Source organism: Falco biarmicus, chromosome 6 (genome assembly GCF_023638135.1).
Source record: "Falco biarmicus isolate bFalBia1 chromosome 6, bFalBia1.pri, whole genome shotgun sequence".
Lineage (NCBI taxonomy): Eukaryota > Metazoa > Chordata > Aves > Falconiformes > Falconidae > Falco > Falco biarmicus.
The window spans coordinates 40,120,852-40,139,434 of NC_079293.1; positions in this window are offsets into that span (position 1 = coordinate 40,120,852).

Sequence of the window (18,583 nt, forward strand, 5' to 3'; positions counted from 1 at the left end):
GTCAATGGCAAGGCAAGGGAAACAGAACAACTTGTTGCAAGTCCAAATATAAGAAGGATAATAAAAGACCATGGTGGGACAGCTGGTAGGATTGGGACATGCACAGCAGAGAGTGTGCGTGGTTCAGTGCACCGCATGGAATAGCAGTGATATGGTGGTTTAATGATAACACAACTGTAGAACAGGTTTTGCTTAAAAGTCACTGTTGAAAAGCATGGAGAAGTATTGTCACTAACATGGTGGTAGGGGGCAAATTTTTATTTTTCCTGCATTCATTTTATACCATCACTTTGTTTTAAGGACAAACCTCTCTGGTAAACACTAGGAAGAATAATTTTGAAACACCTATCATATTGGGACATGAATACTACATAGATGTATAGATGCCAGGTGAGTTGAATGACTGTATTTCCAGCAATAAAAATTTAAGCAGTTTACTTGGGCATCTAGTCCATTTCTTTCCTGCCAGTTCTTTTCAGGTAACTGCAATAGTTCATGATCTTCAGCCAACTGGAACAAAATCCATGTTCTAATTGTTTATTTGAGGACATTAACTGAAGCCATATTCTAATTATCTTTGCAAATCACTGTAGTGCTTAATTTTTCTTTCTGAAATTTATCCCTGTGCAAAGAGGGCAGTTCCCAATTGGTCTCTGCTACACCAAACAGAGATTTACAGAGGATTTCAGTATCTAAGCTTTTGTGTGCTCCCCTGCCCTTCCCCTTCCACCAGAGGAAGGTGAAGTCCCTACCTGTGACATCACCATTGGCGATGACCTTATAGTTAATGGGATAATGTAGCTTCAAATGGCCTTCTCAACCCATGCTGTGCCAACTGAAAAGGCTTCTGCCTTTGATGGCATGTTGATACTGCAGTTTCTGCACTTGCTGCAGGCATGATGAGATGGGATAGCTATGTGGCACATCTGGCTCCCATTGACTGCAAGAGGTCTCAGGACCCCTGCACCAGTACAGACCTGTAAGTGGAATCGTGCCTGGCTGCGCCGGAGGCAGAGCAGCAAGGGTAATCTCCCACCAGCAGAGTGGGAATGAGAAGGGGCAGCATATCTATGCCCTAACTGGCCCACCTTTTCTGTAATCAAAAATAAATGTCCACACATGTTCTGCTCTCACTTTCAGACTGCTCTTCTGCCTTTGAGAGTTAATGGTTTGCATATCCCTCTGTAGCAAATGCTGTACTGGGAATTAGTGCTTAGGAGACCCCACACAGTGCCAGAACTTAAAGACTCAGAGATATCCTTCTGCTTATCTCCATGCAGTAAGACAGAATTTAAATTATCACTCTGAGATTCCCACTTCCAGGTCCCCCTGAAACAACCCGGAGCTGGCCGTGACTAATTAAAACAGAACAAATATGTCAGCCCTAACCCCGGGGATAATAGAGAGACAGGTCTTAATTTCCAGTTTTCAGATGTAGAACTGTGATGTAATGGTAGCAGTGAAACAGCACTTAAGGGTCCTGTTAACTCTACTTTATACAGCCCCTATACAAAGTCTGACAGTATGAATGACCTTGACTATACATCCCCTCAGTCCCTAGCTCCCTATAACGCAGTATACTCTGGTTGGGATAGATGCTGTCGGCACTTCAAACATATGCTATTTGTCCTGCTGTAATTTTCTTCAGCATCACAGCACATCTGCTACCCTTGTCTTCCCTTGCCATGGCCAGTCCTTCAGTTTGCTGGAGGGAAGCACCACCTACTATCTGTCATCCTGCAAGTCTTTCCTCACCAAATTTACATGTGTTACCATATCAGGAAATTGCACCAAGGAAGCTTCCAGGACAGCATAATGTTTGATCTGTGAGAAGACACTGTATCAGAATTTGTCATAGCAGCAAACACTGTGATTTAGGAAACAAGAAGCAAAGCACCAAACAGGCTGATGATTTACATCAGCCAGCCTGGCTGAGCATATAACCCAGTGAACCAGGCTGCCAAGCTGAGGGAGCGTAGAAACCAGCAAACTTGCCTTCAAAACGCACCACGAGGTGCAACCTTCAGGCTTGTCAGTCTGCCACTGTCCAATACTACAATTAATAAATGATGTTAGAAATTAAACTCATCTCTCAGTTTGCCAGGATTGTGCCAGTCTGTGTCGAAGCACACCTGAGGGGACAGCAAGCCACAGGACAGTGAACTGAGCAACTGGTGACAACCTGGGCTGCTATCACATTCAGAAATCCAAACCTGAAACCTTCCCACCAGCTCCTGAGCCCACGCTCATGGGAACATGACATACATCTTATATAGCATTGGTGTCAGGGGAAATGGCATGGGCCAGCCCATATTCTGCAATGTGTTTATCCATGTTTGTTCATTTGCCCCTTCTCTACCTCTTCTGGTCTAAAAGACTCTTCTTCTGGCATCATCTGCTTTGACTCAAATAGTTACTTTTTTCATAACCTAAACAGCTCGCTTGTTTTAAAGAGGATGGGGCTATTTCTTCATTGTGCCTGGCCTTTGAGGAGCTGCTTGCAAATGGAGGCAGAGTTGAACTCGCATGCAGCAGAACGGAGATCCCAGTGCATGAGAGGGCATAACTTGGGCTTTTTCGTTGTGCAAGTCCAGAGGAAGAGTAGAGAACTCTGAAGTTCTTAGTTACCCTAATAAAGCATCCAGGCCTATTAGCTACCTTCAAACCTGTTTAAGGGTGTAAGCAAGGTAACAAAAGTGCCACCTAAAAAGTCATTATTTCTAAATCTCTGGAAATTAACTGGTTGCCAGTCATCACCATGGCAAATCATCCCTATCATCTAAAGCCCAGAATCTAAAGAGACTGGCAAGCCCACTGTGCTGCACAGGGCTACGTAAAACTACATTGATCCAGGTGGGCTGAGTCCACAAGCTCGGTCAATCGGGCACTACTTTTTCTGTCACATAAACCACACTTTCTGTCCTCCTCTCACTGATATTATAGGAAAAAAAAATAAATAAGAAAAAGGAAGAAAAAACATTTACAATGAGCTTGTGTGTTGAGATCTTCAGGCAAAATTTGTCTGCCAGTTCTGCTGGTGTCACTATCTGGAGTGACCTATTACAGCACCAAAGCTGACCACAGAATTCAGTACCCTTTCTGGCCCCTGCTTTTCAAAAAAACCCAGTAGGGTCAGGACATAACATGACTCAGATCTTTCCTTTCTTGTAACAACGATAATTTGCTTATAAGCAAAAAGGTGTCCACATAGACCTTATTAATGTGTTAAAGAATTCAATGTGATTAAATAAAAATGTGATTAAAGAAATCAACCTCCTTCTCCCTGTAGAAACATAAATGTATTAAAATTTTGTGGTACTTTTTAAGCATAAATCATAGTGAAAAATGATAAGGAATACATTTTTTACTTACTTTCAGGCTTTTATTCTTACTAGTTTAACAGTCTGCTAATGACTAACGAGGACTTCTAGGGGACCCTAACTGTTAGGGATAGAGTCTGCTATTTTGGTCTATTCCCTTAGATGAAAGATGTTTCTATAGAAGCTATTCTTAGAAGCATTTATTGGAGAAAGGGAGGGAGCAAACCACTAGTAGAGGAGTGACTCATCACAGCACTATTAATTGCCAACAAAAAGCATCTCTTGCCTTGCAGATTAGGGAATCAGCTGAAGAAAAAAATCCTATATATTTAAGAACCAGACACTGCGCATGATTTTTTGATATTAAAACTATATGGGATGGGTGTGCAACTGATAACCAGTGACAGAAAGATATTTGAAACTACTCCTTTCTAGGTCTGTACCTCTCCACAGCATTTGCCTGCCAACCCAATTTCCCATTGCTCTTGCCTCTTTCTTTATCACTTCTGCAACATCTGCTTACCTTTGATTATTTTTTCTTCCTCCTCTGATGTTCCACAGCTTGAAATATATCAAGTAAAAGGTAGCTAAGGGGACTGGTAGCAGCCTGCAGAACTTTCAGTTTCTAGGTCTCTGGCTAGGATCCAGGCAGGTCAGTGACAACTGGAAGTCTTTACCACCTCATGTCTGCTCGGTGACCTCAGTGACATTAATTGCTGGACTGGCCACAGGAGCAACCTCAGCAGAGGATCCACCCACTCTCTGTGCTGAGATCAGGCCATCCTCTCCCCTGCAGAGTCAAGGTTGTGGCAGGGTTGCCTCCAGCAGAACACAAAAAAGATGCCTTCATCTTCCTCATCCCTTTAACTATGTTAAAATGACTTATTACTCTTATTTTCCAACCAACACAAAGGTAGTATTAGAGCTGAGCCTGCGCTGCCATGTGTTTAGATACTCTGCAAGTGACTTCGTAATAAGCGTTACTGTACGGGTAACTAAAAACCTAACTAAATAAGTATGGGTATGAAGCACAGAGTACTTCCAATAACACCACTTAGAGCTTATTGGGGTGACACATGTTATCTTGCTCTCTAAGTGACTGGTTAGCTTGATACATCCAGGGAAAAAGAAAGTAAAGAAGAAGTGCCCATGTCTCATGCTGCAGCCTGTGTGCAGACTGATCATAGATGATTCCATGAAAGCTGCTTTCACTGTTCTTCCTCTCCTCCTATGTTATTTATGGCCTGTCAAGACCAGGAGCTGGTTTGCCTTCTGGTCACATCTGCTCTCCCGTCTCCATGTCTAAGATAGAAACAGAGGTTTCCTTCCCTTCCTCCCTCCCTTTTACTCTGGTGACTATATTGTGAGTAGTTTTCTTAGTGTAACAACAAACCTCACACCCCTTAGAACTTATGCTAGTGCTAGAAAAGTTTTTCATTTCAGAGGACAACCATACTGTCAGATATCCATTAATTTCTTACCATTTTCAGTGCTTGTAACAAATATTGCCATATTTTCTAGTTTGGAGGAGGAGCACAGAAATCTCTAGCTTTTCTTCTTTTTTTTTTTTTTTTTTTCCCCCAAGAAATTTCAACTGCCAATATGAGAATATGGCCTTTTTTTCTTTCATTCTCTTAATATCAAAGAGCGTGAAAATATGACGTCTGTAGGTAAAAGCAAAGTGAAAACAAATTAAAAAAAATAAATCATTACTTAAGGAAACAAAGAGCTAGCAATGTTTGAAACTACATCAGGGATATTTGCAGTCTGCCTCGACATTTTACAGTGCTTGGGAATGGCAATACAAATTTATATCAGATTAACCAGAATTTAAAGGTCTTTCTATTTAAACCCACAAAACACAATAAAGGTGAATTTTATTCCCAGAAAAATGTCATCTAAGTCATCTTGGTTAAATCTTTCTTGTCTTGGGAACTTATAAAAAAGAAATTAATTTACTTACAGACAGTTTGCATAAAGAACCAAGTCACAAACATGCAAATTTAGATATCTAAATCTGAACTTTCAGTGCTGGAAAACCTTGCTTCATTGTTTTCTAGCTTTAAAGAAGGGAGACAAGATTTTTATTTAAAAGTCCATCAGTTCACATCACTGGAGGAACATGTTCGTGTCCTGGGTGTGTGAGCTGACACACTGGCTAGAGGCAAGAGACATCTCAGTCCCTGGTCTGAGTGATAAATGTTCCTGCAGCTCTGAGTCACAAAACCAGATGCAGAGCTCATACTCCTTGACAGCAGGTCCAAAGCAGGGAGGATGTGGCAGCTTTGAAAGTGAAGGAACATCTCACACTACCAATTAAAATCCAAGATAAATCATATCCTACAGACCTTCACCAGACTTCCAGGCCAAACTGAGCAGACCTGTTCCTCCGCTATGATGTCTCTTCATTCCTCAAGGCTCCTGCAGTAGAGACACACTTTCAAGCTTTAGTCACCTAACTAAAGCAGGCTTTAGTCACCTAAACTAACACAGGCACCCAGGTCCTCTGTGTATTCACTGGGGAACAATTCAGAGTGCATAAGTAAGGAACATCTGCTTTTCCTTTGAGTAAACAGAGGTCTTTAGCATTAATTCAGATATACTGGGTCATACCAAACTGCCAGCTAAGCCACCACTCTGTCTTTGACATAGCCAACAGCAGATGTTTAGGGAAGAGCAGAAGAGCAGGACATTCATATCTAAATCTTCTTCCTTGGTTACTTTTTCATCCATCACCAGTATATATATCACATGGACTTCCTGATATGTCTGTGGTTTGTATGAATTTAAAGACCCCATCAATTTGCCACTAGGTCTTCGAACCCAGGTAAGTATTCAGTGTCTACAACAGCTAAGGCCAGGATGTATAAAGTTTAAGTACATGAATTCTTTCATGAGAGATCACTGTGAAACTGCAGGTATCTGTGGGAGCAAACTTAGGAGACTTGAGTGAACTTGGAAATCAGAGCACAGTGCAAGAAAAGCAAGATTTTTTTAGCCCTTTTCCTGCTACTGAGATGTACTCCAAACTTTTGCTGCATGAGAGGCATGCTGAGAGCAATGTGGGAATATTCCTGAAGTAGATGTCTATGCTGAAGGTCCCAAGTTGATAAAGTACATAGAGCAGATGCCACCTACAGCCCATTAGGTTTTTGGATGTGGCCAGCTTCAGAATATTTCTTATTATGGTTATTATCAACAGGAAGGATTAACTGTCAGGAACCCAGCCTAAGCAGGACTGGTTTCAGAGCTGCACAGGGTCTACGTGATGAAGTGGTTAGGTAGGAGATGTCATTTAATCACTAACAGTCTACTGAGAAATTTGGTAGCACTCCATAGATTAGACTCTTTTTTTTTTTTTTTTTTTCTTCTTAGAATTGTAAAAACTAATGTGGAAAAACTTTTCAAATGTGAACATTAATAAGCTAAATTTGAGGTTACATCTGCCCAATGATCACTTTTTATCAATTACTTGCATTGCACAATAAATCTGAACTCAGCTTGCCACGAATTTTCAGCAACAAATTTAGTTGGTTGCAGCGTCTTGTGCTGTGTGTCTGGGGTCATTGTATTATCCATGGACTCAGCATGAAGGGGGTTCATGTTTTCTGCTTCAAAAATAGAATTGTTTAGGTTGGGAAAGACCACTAAGATCAAGTCCAAACGTTAACCTAGCACTGTCAAGCCCACCACTAAACCATTTTCACAGATACATTATGAGTTTGTGTAAAAAAATATACCCAGTTACAGGTTATAGAAAAGCTTTAGTAACCTTTTAAACCTTGTCAGGATAAGCACTCACCCTAGCTACTCTAATTTAAAAAAAATGTCACTCCTCATACTAATATGTTTCTAGTTATGCTTCTGTTAAAAAAAACCAAACGAACAACAAAAAAACCCAAACAAACAAGCAAACAAACAAACAAGAAAAAACCCCCAAAATAAAAAACCCCACCAAACCAACAAACAAAACACTATCCAGCAACAGATTTCAAAGATCTTTAAGGCAGCACACTCTGAAGCTACTAAACAAATTTGCAGTTGGAGGAGGGCTTCTGTGGGCTGTGAAAAGGCATGCAGTCAAGAAGAAAACCGCATTTGGATGCATAATAACAATCTGAACAAGCTTGACTGTCTTGAGCACGGTAGGCAGCTGCTTAGGGTGGCAGACTGCTGGGATTTTGCCTATGCCAACAAATTTTGTCTCTGCCAGTGGTTCCTGTGTCAGAGTCCTTGATAGCCAGGCTGGCTTCTCCTGCTGAGGAAGAGGTTGGACTATGGGCTGTGGAAATGGCACAGAAACTCTTGGCAGAGTCCCCCTGGCAAGCTATGGCATTTTATATCTCTAGCACCATGGTAGCAGCAACAGAGGCGGGCTCTTTCCCTACGTCCTCACCCCTCTCCACAGCATCACAGACTTGTTGAGGTTGGAAAGGACCCATGGAGATCATCTGGTCCCACACCCTTGCTCAAGCAGGGTGACACAGAGCCAGTTACCTGGGACTGTGTCCAAATGACTTTTGAATATCTCTAAGGAGGGAGAATCCACAAGATCACTGGACAACCTCTTCCAGTACTTAAAAAAAGTGTTTCCTGATATTCAGACAGAGCCTCCTGTGTTTCAGTTTGTGTCTGTTGCCTCTTCTCTTCCACACCAGAAGTTGTCTAGGCCTGGTCTTGTCTTGGCCCTTCAACTGCGAGGTGGCTAACTCAAGGTTGTCTGCATAGCCCTGAGCTAACTTGGTAGCCCATGGTCAGAAGTTAGCTCCAGCTTTTCAATTCATTCAAGCCTGTGAACCTGAACTGCATAATAAAAATAAAAAGTATGGTGCATACAGATGCAAGTGAATATGAACAGATCCAGAGAAATGTCTTTGTCGTCTTTCTTCATCTAGCTAGCTTGTTTCTGAGACATCTCCTCCAGAACGTAAAGGGCAAGCAAAAGCCATTTCACTTATATTCAGTTTACAAATTAAACTGTTTTTATCCTATTTTTCGAGCTCTTGTTTATATCTGATTAGCTAATATCACCCAAGAGCCAGACCATTTGTTTAACACTAACTGCTTCCGAAACATTTCTGTTAGTATCCTCTAGAAAAACTAATGTCCGCTCTATAATGAAACAAAGGGTTATTATCATTCACAGAGTTGTGTAATCACATTTAATGCTAGGTTTGATACTTGCTCTGTAGCTTATGGAAATGAAATTTGCTTTTTTTCTACATCAACAGCAAAATTCAAGTCTAATGATGTTCAAATATGTAGAAATGCAGATGGGGTTTTCTTACCCTTGCCTTTACAAAATCCATTAAAAGATCAAAAAGATTTGTTTAGACTTGATCTTTGTCCAATGAATTCCAAGGAGCAACAATAAGCAAATAATTCACAGTAATTAACTGAGATTTTATAATACTAGTGCACATAATAAACTATGTATGCTGGGAAGGTGAGATTTGCTCCTTAAATCTGTCTGTAGGAAGTGCTACACATTCCCCCAGATATTTAAGAAGCAATTCAGAAAGCTGTAAGTTAAAAACAGAAAAACAGCTTGCACTTTATTTTTTTATCAGACTCACTGAACAGCGGGCTTAAAGCTCTTTCCTTTTCCATCCTGTCTTCATGTGCTTTCCGTTGATCTGCCTAAGACTTGAGATGGAGTAGAACCCTATGTATCTGGACAAGACCCCAAGGAAGGGACCACATGGGTGCACCGTGCCAGGAGAAGACCAATAGTAACATCTTGATTTGGTACCCTGGTCTACAGCCAACATCATTTCTGCCCCACCTCAGGTGCAAAGCTGCACCCTCCCTTTGCAGGGTGCAGACCTTTTTCTCCTTGGAGGTCTGGGGGTGGTGGTGGTGGTGGCATTGGGCCGACACCCCCAGTTGTGCTTCCCTCCCAGGCAGACCTGTAACACCATCAGCACAAACAGGTCGTGTGAGTAGGGAACTCTGCCTATGGAGAAATAGCCCACCAGAAGAAACATAAGTTTGCAACAGCAAACCACCAGAAGAAACGTAAGTCTGCCAAGCAAGGAAGCCAGTACTTAGCCCAGTCAAGGCACTCAAGATACCCAGTTGTATTTAAAGGTAGCTTTCACTGACTTACAGAGGAACACTGACCATTTTCTGCCTACAAGTTTGTATAGCAAGCTCAAACTCCCCAATGCATTTTAGCAGACACTATAGGCAACTTTGATGGGAACTCAGCTAATTAATTGAGATTTAGTGTTTTTCTAAGCCTGGGGTGGACATTCAACCTTATTCCCCTCCCCAATTAGAATAGCTATAGTGAAGGAAGGCATAATAACCTCAGAATTAATTGGATTTTGCAGCAGGCTGTGACAAGCTGTCCAACACATATTCATATGGTCCACTCTGCTTTTACAAGCTAAAGCCACAGACTGCAATTTATTGCTGCTTCTTGAGGTTGAAATTAGAAAGAGTATTAATGTTGGAAGGAAAAATATATTAGCAGAAACACTTGCTGAAGCAGAGAGATCTGCCTTTTGGCTGAGATCAATAACCAGAAAGCCCAAGGCTGATCTTTATCAGAATATGGAATGAATGCCTAGGAGAATGGATAATAGGTGCTGTCCAGAGATTTCATTCCCTTCCTACAACCATGTGAAAAATGTAGCCACTGGGTCCCACAAAATTATAGGCTTCATTTAGATGAAAACTTCGGTTTGCTTTTATTTAACTAGCAATAAAATTTTTGAAGTACTAAAAACGGGAAACTGCTGCTGTAACTTTCGGCTGCAGGCATAACATGACTTGCCCTCACTGAAGTAGGTGGTTGTTGCAGAGACTTTATTTCCTGAGGTGTTTGTACAGCACCCAACACCCGCTGGTGCCCAAGCTTAGCAGAGGACAATAGCTGCTCCTCTGGTGCACCAGTTAAGTAGCCATAATTCATAGTAATATCTGGCACATTAAGACTCCACAAGTATCTCATTGGAGCCACAAGCGAAGGTCATGCTTCCACTGCCATGTGGATTCTTCAGTATTAGTCCTGGATGTGTAGGTATATATTTTTACTCCTTTGCAAACAGGCTAACAGAAAGGGAATCACTGCCTACTGGCTTCCTTGCTGGGACATCCTAAAGGATGAACTTGAGGAATCATTCCTCTTCCTTGAAGGCTGTGTCCTGCTGAGCTCAGAGCCATCACACCTTCGTATACCAAGGAAAGTGGTATGTGTGTGGCCTGTGACAGCTTCAGAAAGCAGAGACAACTTACTCGATTAGGAAGTTCATGCCCATGTGCAGTGTTAAATTTGCCATCAATTTATTTGGATGATTATATACGACCAGCTGAAAATAGATCCAGGCCAAGTGGTGTTTGCATGTGTCTCAACAGAAGGACTTGAACTTGGCTTTCTGATGCTGACCACGCTACAGCCACCCATGTTTCTGTCAGCTGGAGACTGGCTTTTCACAATGTGCTTTTTATTATGTATATGTGTGTCTCACTCTGAAATGGCAAGCAAGGCAGAGAAGGTTCACCTGGGGGATCTGCATTATTTATGACCTTCTTTTAAATTGAAGGGACTTCAGTCATTGCACATTCAGTAACAGGCCACTGAAGCCAACAGTTTCTCCTTCAGTCATCCCATAGCACTGGAGTCTGTGCTGTGTGGACTTTGCCACAGCTCCTAACAAATAAATCTAGAGCAACTGTAAATGCATTAGGCAAATGAAGTGGAGAGGCATTCTTGACATGGTGAGAAAACCTTGCAGAGAGCGTTTAGATACCATACTCAATTTATTACCTATAATTTGTTTTGCTTCAGCATGTAATGTATTCAGAGAAAAAAAAAATAATGTTGTAATAGTTCAAATGAAATACAGAATATGCATACAGCCTGACTGCCCATGCTCTTGGATCATTCAGATAGTAAGTCAAAAGTACCAAGTAACAAAATCAGTAGTATGGGAGAGCTCAGAGGATTAGGTAGCATCCTCAGAGGAGCAGGCCACTCAGGATTCAAAGTGATGTACAAGTACTCAATATTCTTCATACGGACAGTGAATAAGGGTGATGTGCAATTCAGAGTGGGCACACAGGGGTGTGGGGAAAAAAACCCAAACCATACTTGATTTCAGCATGTAGGCAGATCTGTTAGCTCAGCTTGCAGAAAGCAGTCCCAATGATCTTATAACCACAAAGAACAAGTCCTCTGTTTGGAAACATAGTTAGCTACTGGCATGCACATTCCCTCCATGGTACCCCAGCATAAATGGGATCCTGAGGAAGCGGTTTTGTGAGAGAATAATAAATGACTACAGACCTTGTCCTGATCTGAAATGCTGAGTTCATGGTGACTCAAGGCTGACATCTGATGCCTGTCTGCATTCATAGGAGTGCGCTGGAAATCTTGTGCAGCCAGTGTGAATGCGGTGCCCGGCATTGCTGCCTGCTGGTGTCCCTCTGGTCAGCTGCCGCAGCCGGGATGGGGAGCGAAGTGCAGCCTTTACAGTCCATGAACCAGGATCACCGCACGCGATCGCTCACAGTCAACACTGAGGCTCGCTGAGGAGTCAGTAAGGCAGAAGTTACATTTTCTGTAACATATTAGGGGTCAAAACCTTCAAGCAGAGCAGCTCTAGCAAGCACCCAATTCAATTCAAAGGATATATAGAGTTAAATAAAAAGAAACGGTGAAGAAAATCTACCCAAGTACAAAACCAGCTCAAGATTTAGGACCCTCAGAGTAAGAGATGATTTCGTCCCTCTCTCTTCAATCACATGTGGTTTTGCAGTTCAAAAAACAGCTTGAACAAGGGGTGGGGGGTGGGGTGGGAGTGGATAGAAGGGGAGAGAGAAAGAGCACCTCTAAATAAACAATTTACTTGCATTCCAACAGGTGGGTTGGGAGCTGACTGGTGCCTGAAGCAGCTGAACCCCTGCAAAGCCCTGCCAGTTGTGGATGCTCCCATCTTTTCAGGATCCAACCCAATTCTCTCACCCTCTTGTATATCTAGGTACTGGAGACTTTCTAGTTTTTTTCAGCATCTCAATAACAAGTTGCAATAATGTATGAAAGAACAGTATTACTGCCTACAGAAAGTCTTAGTGACTTAAAGGACGTGATCCACAGACAGTGCCAGGTTGAGCTATTTCAGTAGTATTTCACTGAAACACTGTCAGTGGAGCCCAGAAAACGCAAACCTTAACATGACAAAAATAGCAAGAAATGAAGGTCCTCCTAGAAAGGACACGGCTACAAGAGAAACTAACAACTTCATTTGCTATAAAGTGACTTTATTTTTATTTCAGTACAAATAAAAGGGACACAGAAAATGCATTAGTAAGCTTCAAGTTATATTTCTTGTATATGTAAGTACTGGATTTTAGATCAAAGCTAATTGTTACTGGGTTTTTTTTTAATACTTGAGTGCTTTTTAGTGGAAGTGCACTAACATTGATATTTTCTATAGCAGATATGAGTAGCACTGCTAAGTGGATAACAAATGCTTTGCTCTGTATTAGAATCCTAAGTAGCAGCTAATTTACAGCCTTTCAGAAAAAGTAGGGCAAAAAAATGGAACAAAGTTAATTCACTTTTTTTGCCACAGTGCAATTTTAATTTTGCTGCCCATCTGGGATTTTGCTCTGCTTTGAACCAGAGCTGTACAAATCAATGTGAACCGTTTTATAACTTGTTAATTGTTCTGTCTACCTGTACACATGCATAACAGAGGAAAAGAAATGGAGTAATCAGTGGTTAATTACATTACAATTATTCTTACTTGTTATATGATTTAATCTTTTACAATTATACTGATACTTACAGGAAATTCGTGTGCACTTAGATAATAATTTTTCATGAAAAATTGATCGTTAACTGGAGTATCTTCTCTAACTTTCTTATTCTAAGAATAACTTTCATTATTTCACATAATTTCTTATTAAGCCCTGAAGTTTTGGGGAAATGCTAATTTGCAGCCATATTTAGCTGGGGAGCATACAGTATTACTTTTAACTTTTATTACATTACAAGATGATCATTAAAATTTTGTAGAAGCTATAATGTCCTTTAACTAATATAAGTCAGCAACTAATAGGTATTGAAGCCTACCAATATTGAAAGGTCTTCCTATCTCTAGCATATTTGTACCAATATCAAAACGTTTCTTGAGACCATAAGTGCCTACTGAGATAGAGAAGGTATCAATGCCTGTTGATAGATATTGATGTGGTAATAACCTATTGATAAAAACACCTTCAGATAAATGTCAAAATTGACAGGTCTTAATGCCTATCTACATCAAAAGGGCTCAAGGTCTACAGGTCTTGATTCCTACCAGTAACAGAAAGTTTATTGAGACCAAAGTGTTTGGATTCCTATCAAGACTGAAAGATATTGATGCCTATGAATATAAAAAAAATCTTGCTCTACAGATCTTAATGCTTACTTCTATCAAAAGCAGACTCTAGATCAATAAGTGTAGACACCTATTGAGCTCAAAAGATATTGACATTATCAATAGACATTGATGTCCATCCAAAGGTGTTGAAATTGGTAGGCACGAATGACTAATGATACTAAAAGGTCTCACTGTTGGTATATGTTGGTGCCCACAATATCAAAATAAGTTCAAGACTCATAGGAATGGACATCAGTTGAGACAAAGTTATCCATGCCTACTGCTATTGGCCAATACCAATAGATATCAATATCTTCAATAGGCATCCAAATTGATAAGCATTGATGCCCACAGATATTGAAAGGTCTAACTACTGATAGGTCACGGTGTCTAGTGATATCAAGAAATTTCTTGAGATTCGTAGATGTAGATGTCTATTGAGATCAAAAGGTATCAATGGCTGTCACTAAGTATTGATACTGATGCTTACAGATAGGTCTTGAAACTGATAGACATGGATGCCTGTCAATATCAGAAGTTCTCACGATCTATAGATCTTGATGTCTACTGGTATCAAAACTGGTCTTGAGACCAATAGTCACCTATTGAGATCAGAAGGTGTCTATGCCTTCTAATCTATATCTATCCATCAATTGCTATCAATATCCTTGCCTAAAAATAGGTGCTTGAATTTATAGGCACCGACACCTATTGATATCCAAAGGTCTTGCTCTTGATAGGTCTCAGTGTTTACCAACATAAAAATTCGTCTCAAGACCGACAGGTATAGAAGCCTATCAAGTTTGAAAGTTATCAGTGCCTATCAATAAGTATCAAAATCCTTCAGCATCAGTGCTTATAAATTTCAGGTGTTGGCTCTCTATTGGTCTTGAATCCTACTGATGCGAAAGGATTTCTTGATACCAAGAGTATAGATGCTTCTCGAGACAGAAGGTATCAAATGCCTATCTGCCCATAAAAGCAGATTCATTGAAATGTATGGGTTCTACTAAAATTAAATTGACTGTAAGTAAATATGACTTGGTGATATCTTTTTTGAACTATCAGCTGGTGGTGATTTGCCTCAAAAGGGCAAATCCAGATATATCACACGTATTCCTATAGTTCCTCTAAGTAATACAGGCTTTGTGGTGGACCAAAGAGATTTTTTGCTAACTGCCCTGAGAAGACCAACCAGACTTCTGAATGGCCAAAAATCTTCATAAATATAATAGCTTCCTGAGGTGCCCAGAAACATCTGTGCATTTGAAAATTATTTGAATTTATACATACTGCAGTCAGGTGTGAAATTGTCTATTCTGTTTTGTCTATTTGTTCTTATTTAGAAATGTACAGGTAATGGTGCATCTCATTTCCCCTGGAGGGCTGACAAGTGCAGCCTTCTGTGTCTGGCTGTGCTGTTTAAAGATGTCTTCACTCTTTCTGGCAATACAGTAGCAAAATTTAATTTCATTAGTTGCAATGGCTCTGGTATCCTAGGACTACTTGTGTTAGTAGTCTGTATCATACTGCATGGTACAACAGAGATGGACCTTCAAAGTCAGGATGGCAAATCTCAAAAATTCTCCGCTATTTCCCTTATTTCTCTTACTCTTCTTCAACTCACTTATGTACAATCCTGAAAATTTTAAAATACATTTTAGATTAATTAGTGTGTAAGCCATTGTAGCACTTTTGTTCTAGGCGACATTGCCTTTGGCTTACCCTCAATGTAGTAAATGTCTTATGGAGTGTTTTGTACTGATTCAATTAAATTAGTGTAAAGGTACAGGCAGCGGACATATAAATAATTAAAAATCAGTTGAAGATAGCATCATTACATTATGGCTCAAGTTCACTATCTCTATCCCTCAGCAGGGGGGAACAGGTTATATGAGCAGTTTTCCTCTAGTCGGTATGGTCACCGATAGCTTAAGCAGGGGTCCTCAAACTTTTTAACCAGGGGGCCGGCGCACAGATGAAGTGGCAGGAGGTCATCTGTGGCTGCTTGGTTTGCCCCCCCAAACCCCCAGCGGTTCTGTAAATACTGGGGGCCGTATCCGGCCCGCGGGCCGTAGTTTGAGGACCCCTGGCTTAAGGCAAACTGTTTAGATTTGCAGTGGAGTGGATGAGGAGTGCTCACAGAAGCAACACAGTAAGTGCTGCCCTTGGATCAGTAACATCCAGCAGAGATTTGGTAGCCATCAGGTGAGAGGAGGGCCAGTGGCTACACAGAAAAATGACACAACCATTTCTACAACAAACCTCCAGCCCCAGTTTCTGCCGCATTGTGCTTCCTCACAGGTCATAAGCATGGAGGTGAATGGGTGCTGCAACTCAGCTGATAAGCAGTTAGTTACTCACTAGTCTACAGCAATTTGCCACAAACCTGGGTTCTTCACCACAAGTCTGAGATGGTACTGTTGGTGAAAATACTTGCTGAAGAGCAATCTCCTCATGCTAACAACCTTGAGGAAGGAGTGTAGCTATTAACAGGTACTTAAGAGAGTAGGGGGAGGAGGGGGGAAGAAAAAAATGAAAAAAGCATTATTTCCACAGAATTTTCACTCCTGGTCCTTTCTAGACACCCTGGTGGCTTCTGCTATCATTCCCCAGCACCCTCTGCTTTCTTCCTTGGCCCAAGGCCCTAGAATAAGTCGCCATTCCTTTGGCAACATGTGCCTGAGCGCACATACAGAGACTGTTCATAGTTCCCATGATATCACTGATCTTTGGCCAGGGCCCTACATCTGTGCTTGATGTGCCTACTCCAGACTTTGGGAATTGCAGGGGAATAATGGAAGGTAACTGAATCTTTAAAATAACACACATAACATAGCAACCAAAACATCAGCCATCAAAGCAGAGAGACTAATTTTCAAAGGCAAAGATAACAGACAGATTTCTTTTAAATGCTTCTAATTAGACATCATTTTAATGGGTCAGTCAAGAATAATACAAAAGAGGAAACCTTTTTCCCCCTCTGTAGAGAAACATTAAGAGCCCCAGGAAAATGAGAGAAGGAAGGATCAGAGGCTTCTTCAAAGTAAATGGCACCTATGAAGAGTCTGAGTTTGGGAAAAAAAGTCATGCAGTACAACATATTTCAAAAAAACATTCTCTCAAGAGAAGGACATAATATTGAAGAACCATGATTTAATTCTTCTCTGCTATTAATGACATCACAAACGTTTGGAGGGTAGACTGATGATTCAAGCCAAAAAGGTAATATAAAGCATAAAAGGTATAGAACTAAAAAGTTCTTTTTATTTCTTTTATGTATGTCTGCTGTATGGAGTCAGCTTTTCCAGAAATAACATATAAATAACCCAGCAAACATTATTGCTGTTAAAGCAAGTTTTGTTCTAGCATTTAAAGAAATTTGGGGAGCTTTCCAATACATCCTTTAAATAATGAGAGTTCTGTTTCATCTTTTTTTCTGACCACAATTATTCATGGATAAGTACTGGTTTTGCTACTTTATTCTTTCAGTAAAACTTGGAGGAACATATTTTAGTTGCTTGTAAACTGCTTCCTTTTGGTTAAAGGCCGAGATTGATAAGTATATTTTCTGAACCACAGATGATTTTTAAAAATTAAATCAGAGGATTAATGCTTTGTTCTCAACTCACAATGTGTCTGGTGAAGAAAATTGCCTCAATCAAATGTCAATGGGGAAACTCGATTGATCTCAACAGTCCAAGATTTCAGTCCTTGTTCTTTGCCATTTAGCTGATAGGAAAATCCAAATATCTGTATCTTTTGATATAAGGCAAATCTCAGAACACCATGAATTTGTGAACATCAAATAAGAAAGGTAAACAATTATGTTTGTTAACAAAGCAAGCATTTAAAAATGGAATCAATGTTTTTGGACATTTTTCATAGCACTTGCCTTGCATTATTAGCTAAAAGCACCTTGCTTCTGTTGCTCTCAATATTTTTGTCTCCTGTGCATTAGGGCTACAAATCCATACTGAGCCTTAGCTCCCAGTTATTGTCTCAGGTCTGGTCAAACCCAGCAGTGACCGAACACTCTCACTGTTTGACAGCTGTTTGGGGCCTGTGTGAAATGCCCGATAGGTTCGGCGTAGTCCTGGGGAGCTGCCATCTACATTACAAAAAGTATGACCAGAAATAACATTAACTCACAACTCTGGGAGTTTCCAGGCAGCCAAGGACTGAGTAAGCTGCAGATGATGGAATTACTCTGGCACTCCAAGGTAGACCCTTCTGGCCAGAAAAGTGGCTCACTGGTAAATCCGGTGTGAAATGTTGCACTGAACTAACACAAACTGGTGACAGATTTTATCCTCGAAGGATGCCAGCCCAGCACCTTTCATCTCCACTTGAAATATAATGAGCTGCACACAAAAAAATGAAGGAGAATAATTTCTCCTCACTGTCCCAGCAGTTTGGCTGGCCATTATTTTACTTTACAATGTGGCCAGTAGGTGTGAGCTCTGAACTTTCAGCCCCAGGGGTAAATTAAGTGAAAAACTCATTTTAGAAAGTAGCACATTAAACTAGGAAAATTCATTTGTAAATCTTTCCCCTGAGCTCTGCAGCAGCCTTCCTGGGGCTGGCACAGCCTTAGCGTAATGGTTGGTTGCACAGCTGCCTGGCAAAAATCACAAGCTCTCCCACTTGCATGTGTGCAGAACAGGAGAGGAGCCACAGAGCGACCTGAAAGCTGCTGACACCGTCTCTATAAATGTGCAACCGACTTTTCTCAGTTTTCTTTGTTGTCTCAAGCAACTGCTGAATGATTTTTCAAGTAAATTTCACACCATTCTTCAGACAACTCATTCAGCTCATTTGACTTTATTTCTTCATTCCTTGCTAACAGAAGTGGTAGAGATGAACAACTCAATATGTACTGCAAAACAA